Source organism: Vidua macroura, chromosome 5, assembly GCF_024509145.1.
Source record: "Vidua macroura isolate BioBank_ID:100142 chromosome 5, ASM2450914v1, whole genome shotgun sequence".
NCBI lineage: Eukaryota > Metazoa > Chordata > Aves > Passeriformes > Viduidae > Vidua > Vidua macroura.
In genome coordinates, this window is record NC_071575.1 from 44270294 (window position 1) to 44289474 (window position 19181).

The 19181-nt window shown below is 36.8% G+C and overlaps 1 protein-coding gene across 4 annotated transcripts in view; it reads right to left on the reverse strand.

Moving 5' to 3' along the window:
* The window catches only part of TMEM117 (transmembrane protein 117), a 189910-nt gene that overhangs the window by 35183 nt on the left and 135546 nt on the right, over nucleotides 1-19181 (reverse strand). The gene's annotated exons all lie outside the window — the stretch shown is intronic.

Genomic DNA, 19181 nt, shown 5'->3' on the forward strand with positions numbered 1-19181 from the left:
TGCATGATCTAGGCCAAATTCAAATCAACTAATTGAGAGAACATTGTCTAAGGCACCAAAGAAATTAGAACCTTTGACAATCTTTTCTAAGCTGTAAGAGCTATAAGACACTAACTGTGAAGTCTAATTTTTATACAGAAACATGTCTCCATAAAAAAAAAAAAATCAATGCATAAAATTATTTTTTTGCAAATTCTGGAGATTGTAGAAAGATTTTGCTTTGTATTTTCTAAGATGTCCTTTGTAAAAGTTTTCAACAATTTTATGACTTTTCTGAGAAGTCAGTGAAGAGTGAATCACAAAATATTAAGGCCTCTGTATAAATGCTACAAGAATTCCAGAAGATACATTTGATTAATTCACACAATTTTGAAACACAGTATTTAAGCAAATATGTTTCTAAGCTCTTCCTGCAAAATATCTCTGCATCATTTCCAGCAGCAAGTTGGTAATACCTTACAGAGTTGGCATCAGTGATTGATTGAATTTCTGGTTCCCTGGAAGCTGGAAAATTTAGCTGGTAATTTAAGGGTGAGCAAGGCTTCTTCCAGTAGCCATAGCTGTCAGCAAATCTGTGCTATAATAGTGGGATATCAAAATCTGAATGCATGCTCATGGCTAAATAATTGTGGCAGGATTTTTTTTTCTACAGCAATAATAACTCATTCTCTTCAGCTACTGAGCGTTGTAAAATAAAGTGAAGAATATTTCCCCTGACATTTCCAAAGAGGACCAATACTCAGCAGAGGGGAAAAAACCCCTGTACACCAGTAGTCACAGGCTACCAGTCTGTATGCTTTTCTTTTTATACAGCAGCCTTGTCTGTATCTGTGAGGAAGGGAAAACAAATATGCACATAGGCAATAGTATAATACATTTGGACTCATAAACATCATTCTTCTGAAATGATGGGCTGCAATTCAGAATGTAATGAGACACAAAATGACTTGATTGCTACCACATTTACCTTGGAACATCTATTTTTGTTCTTAATAAATTAACTCAGTTACATGCAACACTAGGGTTGACACCCTAACAATTTCCCTTGAAAGAATTATGAGCACTAGGCAAGAAAAAAACAATAAATGGGCATATTAGATGTAATTAGACCTAAGCAATAGTCAAGCCTTCTTATCCCAAAACATTTGCTTAGCTACCATCTCAACTGTCAGTACCTGAACCTGACTGACTTTTCTACAAGCTCCACTTTGGCACATACACAGAACAGTTTACTTTGGAAAGACAGCTCTCTCTCTTGCATATAGTCTCTTGAGACACACAAAGGTGGTTTTCCTACTTATTTCACCTTCATATCTGAAATTCTCATGGTTAATGTTCTTACTTTACCTGAAAGGTTCTCCAGAAAGAAAACAATCCTCAGCACCTGTCTGCTGGTCAAGGCAGACTCCCCCAGCCACTAGGCACCCTGATTTTCCTTGACCTCTTTCTGTGGAATCACCTCTCCTGGGGCAGAGAAAGTTTAAAACCATAATTCAAATCCGAGTATTTTGCTTTAGGAAGCATATACCCAGAAGTTATGCTCAAGACTATTCTGCCTCAGTCCTCTTGAATTATGCATTTGCATTTTGGAGCAAGAGTTCAAAGCATGGGAGATCAGACTTTGGCATGTAGGCAAGCAAAGGCAGGCTTATTTTTATTCATGCTTTGTTGGCATGCATGCAAAGACCCGATGTGTGTGCTCAAGTCCTGATTTCCTTGAGGAAATGCATAGGCACTTAGAAAATGGCTTTGTTATTCATTCTGAAATGTCAGATAGGGAGGGAAGGGAGCAGAAAATGGGCAGCTAATAGAATAAGAAAATGTGAGACCAACAAAGAAGGTTAGAAATAGACTTTCAAAATGGTTGCATTAAACAGCATAATTAGTACTCAGTTGTATTTTTGACCTATGATATGGCAACACAGCAAGATATTCAATATGTGTTTTTGGAATTATTATAAACTGCGGATTTTTTGCCTTAGAGTTCAGTTCACTTTTGTGAAAGTACAGTGTCCTGGAAATTAGGAAAAAAAGATGAGGATTTCATTTAACTTGACATAACTTGTATTGGATAAACCAGTGTGAACTGCCCTGCTATATCTAGCCCAGTATAGTTTGCCCTTTATTCTGCAATGCACATTATTGAGAAAGAGCTACACCGACAAACTATTCCTCACATTGCTGGCAGGACCTCTCCTCATTACAGAAGGGGAAAGGCTACAAGGTGAAGGGTAAGAGAGGACTGACTCTTCTCTGAACCAGGCATTAAGAAGTGCAATTTCTGTCTCTAGTTCACGAAGGAAATGCACTTTTATATTTCACTTCTAATTCTAGCTTGCTGTATTGAATGATTATGGGCCCTGGACACCTATTCAGCTGCAATAACACACATTTTACAACCTACTGCATACTCCTTAAGAGTGAAAATAAACACTGTCCAGACCAATAGCATACTGAATAGTTAAAATTATTACGTAGGTCCACAAAAGTCACTACTGCGCTTATCACTGCCAGCGATTATTTAAAATCCCCATTGCTACAGTGAACTGGGGAGGGATAAAAAGGGAGAGGTTGAAAGAGAAGAACTTTTACTGCCAAAAATCTCTCAAAAACCAGGTAATTTTTTAGACTGCATCTCTGTAATAATCTTTGATTACCAGGACTGATTTTGGTCTTGAATTTGTGAAACCAAATCACTCATGTCAAACTGAATCCAGACTACTGGCCCATTTGTCAATAGAAGACTAATCTGATTCTCAAAAACTTGGCAAGGTCCAAACCAGATGCATCTTCCCTTCTACCCCTTTCCACAACACTTTCTTGCACTATAACCAACTGACCAACTTTAAAACTATCATCCAGCATATTATACATTATGAGAGATTGTGAACCATGCGGACCAGAAGCCTGAGCAATTTTAGTCACTGGTGGTGGTTCCCTCATGGCAGACAGGAACACAACCTAAATCTTGTAGAAAGAAAACACAATGAACTGCTGTGATCTTATGTCCTGGATGCTTGGAGACACTCTCTTCTGCTGTTTAGCATGTCCTACCTCCCTCATCAGGAACTCCTAAGCAGAGCCCATGAGGCCATGTTCTCTTGCAGCTCCAAGGCAGTACCACAAAGCCAGTCATAGCACATCCCCTCCAAACCTACACCGGAGGTATCTTTGACTCCATCCAGCCACACCCTCAAGAATCAGTCTGTTATTTGTCTGTACTGAGTGAAAACCTGAACAATCCAGAATTTGTCCCTGGAAAGATAAAAGACAAGCTAATAAATGCATAAATGTTCAAAAAATATTTAATGTTGGAAAGTATATTAAAAATGGATTCTGGTCTGTGATGGAACTTCATTTTTCAAACTGTAACATAGAGAAAATGAAATTTCTCATTCAAAGGTTTAACACAATTCTCTGCACAACACTACCTTCCCTTTACTTGTGACTTTGAGCTACTCATTTTTGGAGACATTTAGAAGTTTCTTCTCTTACATGACCCTCTGCTAAATCTTTTGTGATGCTACACCTTTGATGATCAGATAGTAAGAGTTCTGTTAAGACCAACTGAAGAGATGAAAGACAAACTTTAGTTATTTTCTGCATTTTCATTTTGTCTTTTTCAAGAGGCAAAAACACTATCTTGCCCTTTTAGTTCACCTTTTACAGAATAAAAACCTATCTGTGCTTAGTCAAAAGTAGCTCTCAGATGTATGACTCAGTATTTTGAGAACTTTTCATCTTAATTTCACACATAATTGTCACTTAGGTAGGTCATTTGTAAATCATTAAACATTGTTAACAAGGATTGCAAGTATTACTTAATACAATGTTCATTTGGGATGGAACACATTACACAGGACCAAGAAACTGGTCAGTCACACTCCTTAGTGCTGCCCTTTGCGGGAGGGGGGTGTCTGCCATTACTGCTGTCCCACCCATATCACACTGCCAGTTCCTGGCTTGTCTCTGCACTTCCCTGGGGTTTCCCCAACTCAGAAACCACCCCCACTATGTCACAATCCCTCACTTGCTGTGCAATGCATCTGCACGGGCTCTGATTGCCTTGGCAACTTTTCATGAATGTACCCAAATAGTTGCAAATATCCTGTGAAAACAGATACAGAAAAGGAACAACAAATTTTACTGCTCTTTATATTTAAAAAGGCTTTTCAGTCCTCAGGAAAGAAAGATAATCCATTGAGTCAAATACTCTACATAATTTTTAATCTCAGAATCAGCACTGGTCAAATATACAGTCACACAGTGCACAATAATTATAAAGAAAAATGCTACTGTAGATGTTCACATACAAATGCCAACACTTTTTATTTCACTTGTTTTAATTAAGAAGGGCTCTATTATTTAATCTGTCAAAAATAGCAACTCTAAGCCCATTCAAAATAAAATATTTAGTCTGCCTGTTGCTTGGTGTCAAAACCACTTCTGCAATTAAGCAAATATAAGGGACAGATGCTCTGATGGTGGAAAGTTCCCTGGAGCAGCATAACTTCGATCCTCCAGCTGGCCACTGCTCTTCTGCCCCTACGGGACAGTTCTCTGAAAGAAGAGAGAGCAGGGCCTCGAGATTTCTGTGTTTACCAGCAGCTACTGCGGTGCCACAGAGTGACACAGTTGGTGCTGAGGATCCCATATTCACAGTGTTTGTGTAGTGTGCACTGAGCACACATCCATAACTTTAGCACACCAGGTGAGATCCCAGAAAGCAGTGTCCACTTCAGATGTATCCCGAAGAAATCCCACTTGTGCACCCCAGAGCAATCCATACCATTAGCCAAAGGGCAGGTGGAGAGATAACTGGCAGGTCCACCCCAGAAATGTGCTACTGAAGTAAATTGGTAATGCATACAGATCCTAGAAATCTAGGAATATTTGGAGAGTTAATTACATTGGACCTCTTTTGTTAAGATAAGGTGTTTGATCCTGATGGAGACAAGTATGTGGCAGAGATATGGAGCAATATTATTGTCAGATTTTAGAGCACCACACTCCCCATGGCATGCTCTGCAGACATGAATAAGTGGGAGAAATTCCATTAATGCAGATTACCATCAATGAGACTTAATTATCTGAAGTTAAATATCAATTAGAAGAAAATGGTTTATAATTCAAACGTTGAATCACATTATTTTTTAAAGTCCCTGTCACCACAATAGTGTATGCCTGACTTCTGTCCTGTTGAAAGTAATGTATAAGTAATTCAGAATTTGCCAGTAACTACCAGTTCTGAAATACTTGTTCTGAAACACTCCCTATGCTTTGTATGGCTCATAACTACCTATCAATAGCAGATACTGCACATTTTGAGAACCATACATTCCCAGTTAATTCTTCTAAACAATGCTTCTTGTCATTCTGACTGGTGAGCTGAAGAAATTGGACACCACAGAGTACAACGTATGCTCTGAGGTGGCAAAGTTGGAATTGTTTTTCTGCTTTTTTAAATATTCACTTACTAACACCATGCGTTTTCCAGATCAGAAAGATGTAGAAGCAGCAAGGCTGGGGCCTTGCCAGGATTGACTTGGTATGCCTTTGCCAGCTAATGTCCCTAGAACTTGAGGCTCTTTTAATTTCTCAACCCCAACCCTAAGTATAACCCTAATCCTAACCCTAACACCAGCTTCAGCTCGAAACCTAACAAAATCCTATGGGTTTTCCAGATCAGAAAAATGGAGGCCCAGCAAGACTGAGGCCTTGCAGGGATCATGTAGGCATGGCTTTTCCAGCCCTAGTGTTCCTGGAGCTGTAGGCTCTTTGACTCTCTCAACCCTAACCCTAAGGCTAACACTAACCCTAAGCCTAAGCCTAGCCCCAGCACCAGGCTAGCCCTAACCCTCTACTATGGGTTTCAAGTTCAGAAAGATGTAGGAGCAGCAAGGCTGGGGCCTTGCTGGGATCGTTTGGCAGGGCTTTTCCAGACACGGTGTTCCTGGAGCTCTAGGCTCTTTGACTCTCTCAACCCTAACCTTAAACTGAACACTAAACCCTAACCCCAACCCCAGTTTAAGCCCTAACAGTAAGCAAATCCTATGCGTTTTCCCGATGAGAAAAGTAGAGGAGCAGCAAGGCTGGGGCCTTGCCAGGATCACCTTGTCTTGCCTTTTCCAGCCCCAGATGTTCCTGGTGCTAACCTAACCCCAACAATCTCTCCCACAAACCTTGCTTTACATCTTTATTTTGACTGTAACAGTTTTGATTTTATTAGAGTGTATCAATATAATTCCAGAGCTATTTGGGATTTTTGCACAAAGATTTATAGAAAGCCTGAAATTACATTTATGTTAATATATAAAGGAAACATTTTGCTATGTTTCGTGTAATAAAATTAATAAGATTAGGTAATGTAATCACATGGTGCAATACCAGAATTCTAGAGAGCATAATTTTTTTTTATTACAGGTAGAAGCATCTTTGAGTCTCCTTTTGCCACACCATTAATTTACTAAAATGAATGTGTTATCTATTTCAAACAGCAGCTCATTTAAATTAAACTCATCATCATAAGTTTTACATTTCAAATGCCATTTCCTATCTGTGACACAAAAAAGCAAAAACAGTCTGTTAAAGTTCATGGTCTTACTTGTGAAAAACATTTTCAATCACTATCATATGCAAGGTAGTATAAAACTCACATGAATCATATCCAAGGAACTCTACTTCATGTTCAAATTCTAAAGTTAGAAGTTAATTGCTTAGCTCCATCCAGCAAAAAGCATTTGGAAAAAAACCTGAGCCAAAACAGAAAACCAAACACAATTCTATATATGGTAAAGAGAAGCCATTTTTCTGTTTTACTTTCAGATGGATTCATCACTTATTTTGTCAATGGAATGGGGAGTGGAAGACAGCTGCTCAAAAAACAACAGAACAAAGATTTAAAAAAAAATATTTTCAGAGCAACAATATGCCTTAGGATAGACCTGCCTGGCAATTATTCAGCAAAAATGGTTTCTATTCAGACCAGTGCAGTTCATCAATATGCAAAATTTACCTGTGAAAGGGATGATTTCTGTAATGTGAGGGCAGCTGTGTCAGAATCACGCACAATTCCTACACTTCATTGTGTTTGAGGAGCTAGGGCAGCATCTCAGTTACATAAGATGATACAAACAGTGCAGAGGCCATTACCTGTTCTGAGTAAGTCAGACCAGCTATTTGAATATTACTGTTAATGAGACCAACTGGATGCAATAACAAGAAGATTTTCACATGCTACAAGATACTATTTGTTCAGACTCTCTAGCTGAAGCTGGTCTACCTAGTATACATGAGTCAACATTAGTCATGAGTCAACAGTTCTCAAGACACAGATTTCCTACACCCATGTGTCTTAGTGCTTAGTTGTTCCCAGTTCCTGGTTAGAGTGAGGTAAAGGCTGTTTATCATCGTGGCAAGACATGGGATATGTGCCAAAACATACAAAACAGGGACTTTGGCTTTCATGTTTCCAGCATCCTCAGCAACTGCTAGAAACTGGTTATGAGAAGAAAATGTTATTTGCCTCCATTTCTCAGTTATCATTAAATACTCAGTAAAGTCTTAAATTCTTTGCAATGTAGAACAGGAAAAAACTTCTGAAACGGAAAAGATATATGTTTTAACATTTAGAAGGAAAAACCTATTTCAAATGCATTTAGATAGTAATTGAAATGCTATTCTAAAAGCCTAAAACAAAGCTTTTCAGACCTAGAGCAGAAGCTAGAAGTATGTCTCAATACCTCCTTGATATTCCTGAATTGAGACACATTATTAAACTCTAGTTTTAGAAACAAGCAAGAGCATAAGCGTGGCTTTAACACCACATTTTCAATCCTGTCTATGATCTGCATTATTTGGATTTCTAGATGAATGGTTTAAGACAAACTAATTTTCAGAAGACACAATTGAAAACATCTAAGTAAGAAAAGTGGTAAAAATTAATTAATTAACTGATATTTTCATTAATAAATAATTACTTCTCAATTGCTAATTTTACTAGCATTGTTTGTGTTCAAAGTTTATTTCATCATTAATGGAACTTTAAACCTGATCAATGTTTTACTTTATAAACAACACTTCGAATGTTTCCTTCAGGATATTCTAGACTCATATTTCTTTTCTGCATTTAAGTTATTCAATTTTTTTCCCAAATCACAGTGAGGTGTGCTACATTTTTTTATAGAGCGAAGCAAAAAAACAGATGATTTTTTTTTTTTTAAAGACATTATTTTTACATATGGGTTAGTTTAGTGCAAATAGAACATTTTATAAGGAATTCAGAATCAGCCAGAAACTTAACCATAGAGGGTTTCATGTAGACTTTAGAAGTCTACACATGAAATAACATATCTAATCTCTCATGACAGTCAACAGAGTTGTAGTGTGAGATTTGGTTGCCTAAACCAAATTTAGTTTAGTATGATTTGGGCTGCTGTGGAGTACCTTGGTTGGTCTTCAAATCTTGCAACAGAAGGTCTCCTCTGAGCCCTGTGTCCTGTCCCCCAGGCCTGTGCACTATTTCAATACACCAAAGTATTTCAAATTGTACTCAATGCCTATGTTTAGGGGCTTGAATCCCACCTTTATTGAAATGATGGAGTCTGGAAAATTATGCAGGTGACCACAGGTAAGGTTCTACTTGTGGCAAGCTGAATGATCATCATCTGCATTGACCAGAGCTCCACTGGCTGTAGCAGGAGCTGGCATGTTGATAGCCATGATCAACACATAAACACCAGACACCTGAATCCAGAGCTGGATCTCAAAACTGAAGTCAGTTGTTGATGTTTTGATTTCTTTACAGAAAACAATGAAAGGCCTTTGAATTTTGAATTGAAAGATAAATATATTTTACAAAGGAATGAACAACACTCATCTTTTAATAAAATAATGGAAAATTTGTATTTAGAAACTGTCACATGAAAGCAGTCACTGAAAAGTTGGGGTTTACTTGCTTTTTAAAACATATTTTAGAAAACTGAAATGATTTCACGTATAATTTTGATGTGACAGTCATAAAATTATCCTCAAAAGTTTTTGGAAAAGAAAACAAGAACAGAACCCGTAAAATTTCCTATAGTATGTGTGATAATAAAAGTATCACTCTATGGTTCTAAGAGTTACAAAGCATAAAGAATAAAAATAGAACTTTATCTAAGCAGAACATATGGAATGTGTTGTCCTTGCCCAGATACTGTCATGTTGCTACTCTTAGAAAATATTTAGGCTAAGTGGGTAGGAAAGCTGTACAGTATACACTTACATTGTCAGGGCTTCTCAGACAACATGTTACAACCAAAACTGAAATTTAAAATACAGTTCAAATTTAGAATAAATTAAACATAGCTGTTTAATAGCTTTCTATGTTCTAGACTAGATTAGCTGTATAATTTATCTATACAGTACTTTTATGGAACAAGAAATTTCTCATTATTTTAGGCTTCATATACCATCATATCAAACGGATATAGTTTATCATTCATCAAGATGATGTGCTTTTTACAATTGTATCTGTGCAAACCCTATCACAGTAAAATATAATTGCAATTGTTTTGAACTGCTCTTCAGTTTTTTTCTCTAAAGCATTTTAAATAAATACAGGGTCTTTCACTTAACAACTTGATTATATTTTGATTAAGTGTATTTCCAAAACAACTGCAACATTAAAAAAAAAAACAAAGCAAACAAAAAAAACAAAAACCAAACAAACACACAAAAAAACCCAAACCCAAACAAAACTTTAATCTTGCTTCCTGAACAATACATTTTTATGTCAAAAATCTTTCAAATAATATCAATTTTACCTCAGTGAGAAAAGGGCATTAGTAGACAGCAAGCTGAGTGCATGCCAGGCATGTCTGCTGGCAATAAAGAAGTTACAACAGTGTCCAGAGCTGCAATAACAGAGGCACAACCAGTAGATCAAGGGACATTACTTTGCTCATATCCAGAATATCACATCCAGTTTTTGGCCAACTGAACATAAAAAGCACCAATAAACTAAAGTGATTTTTTTTTTAAAGTGGAATATTTTAAAGCTTTACTGGTTAGGTGCTGAAGCACCTGTCCAATGAAGAGAGCCTGGGGGATGGGAGAAACTAACAGCTGCCCCCCACCGAATGCCCCTGGGGAGGTGAGGAAGAAGATGGAGATAACCACTTCCAAGAAAGTGAATGACAGGATGACAAGAGAATTTATACCAAGAGAAATTATACCAACTCAAAAGTTCTCTAGAAAATAAAAGTTCATATACCTTATTTTTCACAAGTTGAGCCAGTTCCAGTATAATGCTGACATGTCTTCTTAAGAAAAAAAGAAAAATTGCATGTAAATTACTGTGATTTTGACTTCCTGGAAAGTTAACCTTTCTAACAGTAGAACAGGACTAGAAATATGATTGAACAAAAAGAAGTTAATAAAAAGACTTACCAAAACACATCCTGACAGCCAGTGATGTTCCAATAATTATATTCTCAGCTCTGTGACAATGTGAATATCGTCACTTTTTCAGTGGAAGATAAACATTCGAAATTTCCAAGAAGAAGGTGCATAAGGGAACTTAGAATTGTTATGGCTAAATACACTAAGATGCCCAGATACATACTGGGTAAACTTTGAGTTTTCAAGAAAATAGTTATCCCCCTCAAACAGAAACTTTTCAGTATTTCAGAAAAAGTCCTGTCTTCTATCCTGAGATTAATCTGCACTCTTTTCCAAATTGTTCCAGTAAACAGAAACCAGAAGAATGCTGGAAGAAATCGCAATATTCAGGGAACTCAGCAAAGATGCAGTAAAACCCAGGCTAAAGCTTGTCCCACACCTGCCCTGCAAAGAGAAGTGCAGGGGCTCAGATCAGCAATCATCCATGTGGATTGGATCATCATGCTACTGGCTACTCTGAGGAGACTGGGGTCTCACTACTTCTGATCAGAAATTCCTTCCCATGGATGAGAAACATTTATCAATGAAAGTTTAACCATTAATGATGCTTATTTGAATGTTTTGGTTTTCTTAAAACACAGCAATCAAAAGCTTTATTGCAGGATTCCCAAAAAAGTGCAAGCAAAGATCCCTTTCATCCAGAAATAATTTTTCATCCTTTACCTTACAGCTTTGGTCTGTTCAACTTCTAACATCCTAACAAGACTTAACATTAAAGATGCTCAGAAGTTACCATCTCAGTCACATAATTCTGTGTTGGAAAAAAAACCCAAACAATTGCTTTTAGCTGACATTCCCTCCTCACAGTTAGTACTCATTCAATTTTAGACAAATTTCTTCCTCTTTACCTGTCCACTTGAACTGACTTCGTCCTGAATGGATTTCCATGTGGTTTGTAACTTATAACAGAGCCTCTTTGGTCCTAAGATTTCATAGTTTTTTGTTAATCTGGGATTAATGCAAAGGACTGAGGACACCTCAGCAGGATTTAAGGCAGGGGAGTAGTACTGGACTGCTGAAAGACACTGCAGAGTTCAGGCAGTAGGGATTGACAGGGGCTGCTAAAAGCCAATCAGAGTCATTTGTTTCTTCTCCCACAGTTTTCTCTCGTGGATCTCCTTTAGGGTTATAACCATCTTTTAGAAAGACTTAATGAGTAAGTGATCAATCACACCTCTTATACCCATCCAACAGAGTAATTCTTTCACCAGAACCAGGGTACAAGCTGGGGACAGGCCTTTTATCTTGCCCAAGGAATAGACGAGCTGTCTGCACAAGGGGCCACATCTAGGTGAGGTTAGGTATCCACCCAGTTTATCTCCAGACACCCAAATAGTACATCAGATTTTGCTTTGCTTGCATGATTACACTGTGCTCAAAATAGTTTAGCTGCTGCTAAAGAGACCCCAAGTTTAATAGAGATTGTGCTGACCAAATTTTGTTAAACATATATTCCATATTTAATGGTCTTAAACACTTTTACTCCTCACTGATTGTGTCCCCTCTGGTTTTACAGCTCTATGATCCTTTTCTTCCTGTAAAATACTTCAACACGTGTGTTTGACAAGCATAAATGCCTACAAGCTGCCACCCTACCACTTATATGATTGCTCAATCCATCTCCAGCAAGCACCTACAAGTGAGAAGCTAGAGGAATACTTTTGGAAGGACTATATTTTGTAGTATCTCACTTTCTCTCTAAACAGGGAACCTTTGTCTTCTTGTCTTTGAAACAAGTCAATTTGGAATAAATGGATGCAACTGGGCTTCTTTGATCAACCACTGGAGAGACTAGAATCAGCTACGTTTTTAGACTTTTGTATTAATATGCAAATAATTGCATCCATTTCACAAAGTTCTAAGAGGGAAGACGGCTTTGGGGACTAGATACAGCATCTCAGAAAGCTTTGTTTAGTTATTTCTATTAACTTGATTAGTATTATCTTCCATTTTCTCCTAGGTCATCCAGTCATTGTACAGAGTTGATATTAAATTAATTTGACCAGTTCTTCAATGAGGTTTTTGTCTCTATGTTCTTCCTAGGAGCCCAGAAAATAACTATCATCTCTAGCTAAGAGGCTGTGAAAGATGAATGTGACTTACAATCATCTCTGGGCCTATCCACCCATTACTGGTAATCTATCACAGACATTTCTGAGTTGATAACCCCATCAATGTCTACTAAAAAAGAAAAAAATCTATTTCATCTGAGACAGTGGCCACCTTCACTAAGTTAAAACAGGTTTTCAGTACACAGTGAGAATATTCTGATATTTATTTGGGGAGGAATAGACTTTACATTTAAAACTCCCCAAATATTGTTAAATGTCATACTGTCATAATAGATCAGCTGTTTTGTTTTTTTTTTAAGTTTGAAAAGTGCTCATAAATGTTATAACCAATGATTGCTAATATAAGCATTTCATTCTGCATTTAAAGGTGGCTTCAGATATGGGTTATACAGGACTGGGGCAATGACCAGGTGCAATTACAAACAGTAATTGCAGGATGCCACAACATCTTCTCTGAAGCTACCTGCCTGCTAAGCAAGATGCCCTTAACTTCATTCAGAATATTCTATAGCCCACAAGTTCTTGAGAATATGCTGCTAGAATAAATTTTAACAATGCTTCCAGACACTAATGCTGTTACCAATTTCTCTGTCAATCAAATGATACTTTCCTTGAATTTGCATAAATCTAAATGCTGGGAAAACACATCTTTAATTCTATTTAGATTTCTGTAATTACATTTGCATCAAATTTGTTTAAAGATGGGATATGTGTAATGAATGACACTAGCAAAGCTCTATTGCTTTACTTGAATGGGAATAACCGAACATATGAAGGGTTTCATTATGAAGGCATAATTCAAAAAGAGTGTATAGATATTTCTAAAGAAAAAAACAAAAACGAAAAGACACCCAAAAAAAACAATAAACCAAAAAAGAGGTTTTCATAATTCAGTCTGAAGAATTAAGACTATTTCCTAGCTGGGCTGACCATGTGGAAAAATGTCCTCAAATCTCTTTCAGAAAGATGATAACAGAACAGCTCACAAAGTCAAAAAGTTTGGAACAACCTAGTACCTTAAGGCCTATGAAAACTGATTAAAATCTTAGTTCCTGCTTAACATACTATGCTGGTGGTGTGTGTGCCTGCTGTGTTGACACCTTGGACCTTGCCATCGATTTCATTCCAAATAGGTCTGACCTAGGTGCTCTTTAAAAAGCAATTGTTTAAAAACACCTCCAAGAGCTTTCTACTTACATTACTACACTTTGCAGTGATTTTTAGAGCCCATTCTTTTAGCAACCCAAGGCCTGCTAGTGATTGTTTAGTTTCTTTTAATTTATACTGAAAAACTTAATATTAGGTAGCAAATTAAAATGCTTCTTTAATTTTAGATTGTTTCAGAACATAGTCACACCTGCTGCCAATTAGAGTCTTATTAATGCTCATTCAGTTTGTTCATGTTGCAAAGAAAATGATAAAACCAAGCACTAATTGCCAGTGTCCTAATGAGCACAGCTGTGTCACAAGGCCAAAAGGTTCCTGAAACAATCCAAAGCCCAGACCTCAGATGGCAAAATGGGATAATAATATCTTTTTTTCCTCTTTCTGCTTATGCAGGGAGAGACATGAAAGTTGAATCCTTCCTCTCTCAGTTCAAGGAACTCTGTTTTTGTCCTGATACTGGGAATTACCTCAATCACAGAAAGCCACATCACTGCAAACATCCATATAGCATGAATGATCTTAAAGACAAAAATGATAAAACTGAGGAGGTAAAATAAATAATGGCATTACAAAGTAGTGATTCCTCTCTCCTATTTTTTTTTAACCTATTTCTATTTTGAAACTGATCAGAAAACACAAAAAATGAGCATAATAAAGTGGCTTGACAAGATGGATGGATGGATAGTTAAAATTTTCACAAGATTCGTAGGAAGACCTTATGATAAAACTTTAGTTTGTGGCTGAAGCTAGGATCCTAATTCCATAGCCAGGGAATTATATTTAATTCTGATTATCTCAAGTACTGCAGCCCCCACAAATATGATGTAGGTCAAATTCAAGATAATTTTTAATATATTTGGATGCTTAAAATAACATTATAGGACAGCAAATTGAGATGGGTAAGGTATGAATATTTTGGCTATGACTGGTTTTCCCAGAAGAGTAAAGCATTTTTCCTATGCATCACTTTCTGACTGCATACACCTAGATATTAGTGTCAGCTTTCTTTATTAGTCTGTTCTTCCACTGAGAGGCAAAACCTGCTGTCACAAGACACATTAAAGTTTAGAATGTTGTATTATACAAGGTAAGTATGTAACTCCTGGCACTGACGAAGTCAGATTATTTGCTCACATATCACAATCAATAATCCAATCAGGTTTCTTGTACAAGAATCATAAAGATATACATGTTAAGAATATTCTTATTACTCAAAATCAGAAAATAGGCCTGTAAGAAAAACTCAATAAATTAATGTAAAAAGGAGCCTGATTAGGTGTAAACAAAAAAAACCAACCAAACAAAAAAAACCCCAAAAATCAAACAAAAAAAAAAAAAAAAAAAAGAAAAGAAAAAACAAAACCAAAACATGCACCAATTGCAAAATAAGAATTTGCTTATTTGCTTATTGAATAATGAGAAGACCCAACACTGTGAAGAAAGAAATACACAAGTTCTAAGAGGGAAGTGCTATCAAAGTTGAGAAAAGGATTTAAGACTTTAAACAAATCAAAGAGGACAGGTATCATTGTATGCTTCAGTAATCTATTTTTAAGGATGACATAGAGCTTATTAACCACTTCAAGGAAAAACATCCCCTATACCTAACTGGAAAAAAAAAATCTGTCAGTATCTAAAGGAGGATTAAAGTTTCACTGATGACTATTGGGCTTTTGTCATTGATTTTCAAAACATGAAGGTCAGGCACTTATTTAAATACATGCGAATGTACCTTTTCACTGAAAAAAGTCAATCATCTTGATGGTTAAAGTCAATATCAAAAGCCATCGACAACAACTCTTCAGAAGCGTAAAGATTTTCTTAAATTTGCAACTTCACCAAGATTGCTTATTCTCTGCATGAATTGAAGGTCCCAAATAAATTCTGCTTCTTTATAAAATTACATGATATGACTGCTGATATCTCTGGTAATAGGGGTGATATTAACAGCATATTTTGCTAGATTTTCCTCTAGATTTTCCTCTAGACTTAAAGAAAATCTACTGGAAGTTCTGAGGCCTCAAAACCACATTGCATTTAATAAAATAACGCTAGTGTCACTAGAAAGTAAATTTTGCTTCAATAATATCCCTGAAACTATATAAAGAAACAAAAGCACATATCTGGCTTTAGTTCAGTGTTTACTTCACACAAATGCCTTTGCTTCACTATGCCATTATCCACCAGCAGAGTATGCCATTACTGGAACAAAAGCTTTCATTCCACTAATGGTATTGCTTAAAGAACATATTAAGATGCTGGTGTTTTCAATTGGGAGATATCCATACATCTTCCACAAGTAATTACATTACTACTAATCCTTTTAAAAGGCTCTCTTTGCTCAGTTGCTTTGCCAATAGCTCTAAGCTTGGTTACACGACAATCACCCTGACTCATAGCACATGAATTGATAACAGATGAACCAGCTAATACACTGGTGCTCTCTGACCAGTCACAAATCATAGAACTTGGACCCATCAAGGAAACAAACATGTTTTACAAAGCCCCGGATAGTTTGGTTTTATTTATGGCTCAAAATAGCAGAGAAAGCTGAATATAGCACATGTCCTTTCACACATTTTGTGAAGAACAGCAATTACCAGGAAATATAGCCACTAACTTTTTAAGGAGTGCTGGCATTCACAATGATATAAAATAGTCTCTAACTGCAGGACAAGCATCTCTTTCATGAAGGAAAGAAGCAGCAATATGAAGATATGGAATACAAGGCATATAATGAAATACTCTAATAACACCAACAGATTCAGACTAAGAAGCTTTGCTAAATATTCAAACACTGCCCAAATTAAATCTGAAGGCTATTTTCCATACTGTGAATTATGTTGAATTCATTAATGAATAAAAACTCTTAACCTCAATACTAACCCTACATTTTTCTACTGTAGAGTCTACTCCTTGCTCCTGAGATAGTAATTAAAAATAGCAACTGTCATTGTATCTGTCAGTCAGTGTATACATAGATGATGCAAGAGGCAGCGTGCAGAAGTGTTTTTGAATCATCAAGCAGCAGTACACAGAAAGGCAGAGAATAAATTAAACCAAAAAATAAGCCTCAGGCTGATGTGTTTGAACTTCACTGCAAACATTCTTCATACATATTTAATTGCTCCATTGAGACTGTGACTGTTCTGGAGATGTTCCAGGCATTATTTCCATTCCATTAGTACACTTGCAGTCTGTGTACTTCTTAACCCAAAATGATTGATTCTATAAATGTCTTCCCACTTACTGACCTCAACACTAATTGAGGTTGTGTATAGATTAAAAGTCAGTGTATGCTTTTTGAAACCAGCCAACATATATTGTAGTTACTGAAAGATATTGTGGTGCAAGAAGAAAGTGGTACTCCTAACTGAAGACATCGGTATGTGGTTTCACAGAAATGTTTCAGGTAGGAAGAGTTGGAAATCATACAATAGGCTGACAAACTTTGCTAAACACTTTAAACAGAAGTTTAAGTCCCACCTTTTTGAAACATAAAAAAATCATTCTTTGAAATACAATTATCACGTACCAGATGCTTTTGTCTGTGGTTGCACTTTGTAAATTAATTTGCTTTGGGAGAAATTACAAATTTTTTACTTTCCATAAAAATAAAACTTTAGGATTCAGATAATTTTATCAGTTCAGATGCACACAAGAGGAAAAGTCAAATGTTTTTAAAACACCTTAATAAAAACTAAGATAATGTTGTACCCTGCAAATTATTCTACTATGAACTAAAACTTTTCCTGTTCAAATTATTAAAGGTAAATATAATTACAGTATATTAGCTAAAATTTTGAGTAAGCCATCCAGAGGAAACAATACTCAAGATCTCCACAAGCACTGCCCTGATTCTGGATTAACCTTGAGGTGCTGGAGTATGCATATTCAAAGGACAACAAAACCTATGAAGGGTCTGGAGCACAAGTCCATACCACAAGTATATGGAATGGCTGAGGGAGCTGTGGTTGTTTAGCCCAGAGAAAAGGAGGCTCAGGGGAGACCTTAATGCTCTCTACAACTGCCTAACAGGAGACTGAGGATGGGTGGGGTCAGTCTCTTGTAACCAGCAAAAAGTGACATAAGATGAAAGAACACCAAGCTGAGCCAGGAGAAGTTTAGATTGACTATTAGGATAAGTTTCTTCACAGAAAGGGTTGTCAAGCATTGGAACCAGCTGCCCAGGGAAGTGCTTTAAGGTATTTAAAAGACATGTAGATGTGGCACTTAGGGACAAGGTTTAGTGGTGAACATGGTAGTGCTGGGTTAACAGCTGGATTCAAAGGTCCTTTCCAGTCTAAATGATTCTGTGATCAACCTGAAAGCTACAGACAGTCTTAAATCCTTAGCATTTAAGACATTAAAATCAGTTGTGACACATTTTGAAAGAAAAAATGCCTTATAATAGAGGTATGCTCATGCAGCTTGGTCAAGCCTGTATCAGACATTGAAAGAATACATGGGAAACACTAATACTCATATTATACTTCATTTATAATGTTTACAAACATGAGTATGTTAGACTTCACGGGACAGAATACTGGAGAGAAGCTCAGACAAGAAATCTGGACCCATCTTTGAAAGAAGTTTCATCCTGAGAACGAATGCATTAAAAATGACATTGACAGTGCTGCCTTGCTCCAGACCCTCCAGATCAAATTTATTCAATTTAAAACTGATTGTTTCCACTTAAATTCCATCTCTCAACTCAGTATATAATTTAAAAGTCAAATAAGATATTTCCAACTTGTTCACTGTCGAAAACATGCATCACTCTATTTTCTTCCCAAGACCTATGCTTCCCAAGCTATGCTAATTGACCTTGAATATTTCAATAGATGAGGTCAGGTCAAAACATGCAAATAACTGGAAGCTGAGCATGTGTTGAGGTCCATTTTTTTAATGGCACACCACTTCTGTGAGCAGCAAATATATGTTATAGATGAGGGATTTAGCACATTTCTGTGCCATGTTTATTTTTAAAATTAGAATTCCAGACTGTAACCTCCCTGGGGCAGAGTTCACTTCTCCTGGGCTGTGCCATGCTAGCACAATAGAAGTCCCCTGTAAGAGCATTTATAATAGCAGTTTGTTTTTAAACCATGGCCACGGGTGTTTGTTTATACAAAATTAATTTTCTAAAAGTTATAAAATTATTGTTTCATTTTTTAGTCGGGATCACAGAATCAGAATGGTTTGGGTTGAAAGGGAATTTAAAGATCATCTTTTTCCAACTCCCCTGCCACTTTCACTACACCAGGTTGCTCAGACCACTGTCCAACCTGGCCTTGAACACTTCTAGGGCTAAGACATCCACAAGCGCTCTGGGACAATCTCTTCCAGTGCCCCACCACCATCAAAGGAAAGAGTTTCTTCCTTACATCTGGTCTAAACCTATCCTCTTCCCATTTAAAGCCATTCCCCCTTATCCTATCTTGACACCTCTTTGTAAAAAGTCTCTCTCCATCTTTCTTGTCAGCCCCTTTAGTCATT